We start from the raw sequence: 4,319 nt of genomic DNA, 5'->3' as shown, positions 1-4,319 counted from the left end.
GCCAGAGGTGCAGGGGCGGTGAGAGGATTCACCAGAGACAGAGTAGGGAGAAGAACAGCTGACTGACAAAGTACACTGCTGAGAGGAGCAGCGGGCGGGTCTGGAGAGGTCTGCTGAGCCATGTGGATCACCTCTGGCAAGGATGGAACTCACACTGAAGCAGCCACAGCTTGGCTTGACTTAGCTTAGCTTCACAGTGCAGTGCTCCAACCTGCTGTGCCACCAGGGAGAGCCCCAGAATAAAATTCTTTATCACCATATTCGAAAGTCTGAATTATGTGTATTTCTTATGCATGTAGACCTCTAAGCTGTAAATCTCATATCTTTTTTTTTTCCCCGAAGGAAGAAGTCAAGGTATCAAAAGAAAGTGAATGTTTTACAGGGCAGGCTGAGGAGCACAAAGGGACACTCGAAAACTCCCTGCTCAAATAGGTCTTGCCATCTACTACATAAAGACAACACATACTCTAGTGTATAAGACTATCAATGGAAAAAAAGCTTTAATACAATTAGTGTGCAAGAAAGAGAAAAGAAAAATATAGTTAAAAGTTTCGTGGATGACCATAAAACCTCCAAAGTCACCCATCTCCTCAGGGACTATGCCTAGCTAAACAGGGTCCACTCAAAGCTGGGCCCACTGAGGCCTGAAGCCCTCCACAAGAACAAGGCACCTTTCAGTGAGCCCAGAGGAAAGGGTCAGAAAAAGACCAGGCAAGTCTGGAAGGAAAAAAGCAAAAATCAAGATAAGGGCTGCCATTTTCAGTCTCCCCAAGGGTCTCTCACCACCTCTCTTTCAAGTATCTCCTGTGTCCCCCAAGCCCCCAAGACTGAGAAGTAAACACAGCTTCCTCCTCACAAGTCTCTTTGCTCCACCCACCCCTTCCAGTCTCTTTTCTCCATTTCTCTCCAATTTGTCCTCCTCTTCTTCAGCTTCTTCTGTGCTCAGCTCCACCCTTCCTTGGGGGAGAGGAAGGGCACTTGAACACACACACCCTTGCTATGGATGTCACAGTTACAAATAGTCCACAATTCTGTTTCATTATTGATCCAGGAGAGGCAAAGACCCTACCTGACTAACTGGGATTCTGTCTGGACTGGTTATAAGAACTGTTCATAAAACCCCTGGTTCTGTTTCTCCAGGAAAGTGGATTTTCCCACCACCTAAAGTAAGAGGCACCATCTAACTTGTCTTGCACTGTAAAATATAAGCAGAAGTAACATGTCTCTTTAGTGAAAGTTGCTGTGTTTCACTGATTCCTTTTTTCTATCCGCATTGGCAATACTGAAAGTCCATATTTGTGTCTCCATCAGTGGAATCCATTCATGGCTGTGATGATGAAAGACTCTGTTACTCTACACTGGACAAGTAGTAGAAAAAACTTAATTATGTTAAACCATTATAAACATTCAAGTAATTGTTACTGCAATGTTATCCAGCACTCTGACAATACATCATCCAAACCCAGGTCATATGAGCCAAAATAGAAACAATGGACGCTAAATCTTTGTCTCTATTAATAAAAATAGAAAGGCTGTATGTGTATAGATTAAGAATTAGCTGGAAATCAGGGATTAAATTTGACAAGGTTTCCTATAGGCGTTAAACACAGGAAGAAAAACATAGCTCATTCATGTGAGCATAAATAGAGGTTTTTAAAACCCTGCTATGAGCTTGGAACTCTGTTCTTACCCAGCTGTGAAAAACTAAGGTTACATAGACTGTGTATATTTAAGATGCATTTTCTACTAGAGCTCTCAAAATTTTTTCCCCTCTTTCATATATGCTGCTAAGAGAAACAATCTCTGAGCAGTATATATGAACAAATGAGACATAGAGATTAACATGCAGCTTGCTGAATCATTGCTCTTCCTCTTGAATTTTAACTACAGCAGCAGAGAGGGAAAGAGAAAGAGAAAGACAGATTGATTCTAGAAAGAAAGAAGAAAAATCTATCAAGTCAAAGAAAGGTAAAAAACATAAATAATCTTTGAAGGTTTAGCGAAGACATCTATATTTTTACTCTATAATGGGAGACCTAAATACAATATTTTAATAAAACTGTAATGTGATTAAAGTTTGAATTGAGTTTTAATAGTGAAAAGAGCAAAGCCATTAGAGTGAAAAGACCTATATGTATGTATTATTTAATTCCAGGACCTTTCCCACTTCCTGTCTGACTGACAATGTCAGCTCACATTTCTGAATCAAGCGTTCCTCATAAAAAGTTGTATCAGGGTGGTCCCAAGGAAAAGGGGAGGTTCCAGTTTCCCTGCCACACCCAAGAAAGGGTGGAGCTGGGCAGGGAGAGGGGGACCCTGGAGAGGAGACTGGAGGGAGGAAGGAAGCAGGATGGAGAACCAGGGGGAGACCTGAGGGAGGCACATGAAGCAGAAACAAGTGAAGAAGCGGCTCTTGTTTCTTGGCCCTGGACTGGTTGAAATAAATGTGGGTGAGAGACCAGTGGGGAGGTTAATTATGCAATGTTTATCTTGATTTTTATTTTTCTCTTTTCCTCCCATACTTGTCTGGCCATTTCTGATCTTTTTCTATGGGTTCCTGTCAGAAGGTGCTTAAGGCTTGTGACAGGCTTTCAGGTCTTGCTTTGGGCCAGTCTCTTTTGGGTAGAATTTTACCCACATGGGGATGGGTAACTTTAGGTGTTTGATTTAGAAGCTATATATAGGTTTGGGGGTTCAGCGGTGCCCCTCTCCCTGCCCTATAGCACTTCTAATATGAAAGATAGTCTTGCTAAATACAGAATTTTCAGTTGAAATTCTTTTTTAAATCACTTTCAACGTGTCACCCACTTATTCTGTGTCTTTTAAAAATATTTATTTATTTATACATAAAAGAACTGGGGGAAGGAGGGTGAGAGATTCACCAGAGACAGAGTGTGGAGCAAAACAGACAGATTTAATGAAATACACTGCTGAGGGGAGCAGTGGGCAAGACAGGAGAGGTCTGCTGAGCCATGTGGGTCAGCTTCCTGCCCAGAGATGGAACTCAGGGCACTGACAGCCATAACAACACTGAGACTTAACCCTTATGCCACCAGGAAGGCCCCATTCCATATTTCTGATGAGAAAGCACTTTAGTACCATTGAGAATCCTTTGTACATTATGAATCACTTCTCTCTTATTGTTTTGAAGAGTCTTTGTTGCTATTAAGTTTGACCATGATGCATGTAGGTGTGGACCTCAAACTTTCATACTTCAGGTTCATTAAGTTGAATCTTTAAATGAATGTTATTTCTCAAATTTGGGGAATTGTGACCATTATTTTTTCATACGTTTTTCCTACCTCTTTCTCTCTTCCTTCTTGGATTCGTTATGTGCTTAATAGTTTTTTCACAGGCTTCCTAGGATTTATAATTGTTTCTTCATTTTTTTTTGCCTATTTCAAGAGTAGATACTCTTAATTATACTATTGTTAGAGTAGAATCTCCATACAAAAGGAAGGTTCCTAGTTCCCTGCCCCACCTAAAGAAGGACTGTGCTGAATTGAGAGGGGAAGCAGAAGAGAACTTGGAAGAGAAGATTTGGAGGAAGCATGCAGAGCAGAGAGACTGGAGAAAAGATCTTGCTTGCTCCTCAGCTTTAGAATTGCCTCAGGGACTTGTGGGACTTGGAGAAGAAATATTTAGAGACACTTAGGAAAGACATGAGTGAGAGGCCCAGAGAAGGCTGCCAATCGCAGACTTTAACTGATTGGGACTTTGATTTTGCTCCTTTCTTTTTGTTTGTGTTTTGGTTTTGTTTTTTTGTGGAAGAACTGGAGTATAAGCTAGTCTGGAAGGAGAAGGGTTGAGAGGACTCACCAGAGACAGAGTAGAGAGCAGAAGAGAAGGTTTTTTAGATACGCTGCTGAAGGGAGCAGCAGGCAAGACAGGAGAGGTCTGCTGTGCCAACATGTGGGTCAGCTCCCTGGTGGGGGTTAACTACCAGGTGCGGTTTAAACTCAGGCCACATGGTTAATAGTACTTAACCCGGGTCTACCAGGGAGACTCCAATTTTGTTATCATCCCAAACTTGCCTGGTCCCTTTCTGCCCCTTTTCAACAATTCTGCTCCAGAAAGTTGCCTTAGACTTGTGGCAAATTTTCAGGCTTCCACTACCTTGATTTGGGACAACACTGTTTGCCTGAGTGTATAACTCATGAGAGGATGGGAACTGTTGGGTGTTTTATTGGTAAACTGCTGTCCTTTCTTCTATGTACACTACCCTATGGATGTTCTTTCTCACACTAAGAGCAAGATTTGTCTTAATGCAGCAGATGGCAGAAACTCTTCAGAGCATGTAGATTTGGGGGTCCCGGGGT

This window comes from Condylura cristata, unplaced genomic scaffold, assembly GCF_000260355.1.
Source record: "Condylura cristata isolate star-nosed mole 26May11 unplaced genomic scaffold, ConCri1.0 scaffold00022, whole genome shotgun sequence".
Taxonomy (NCBI): Eukaryota; Metazoa; Chordata; class Mammalia; order Eulipotyphla; family Talpidae; genus Condylura; species Condylura cristata.
The sequence above is the reverse complement of the archived record's forward strand: the minus strand, read 5'-3'. Positions refer to the sequence as shown.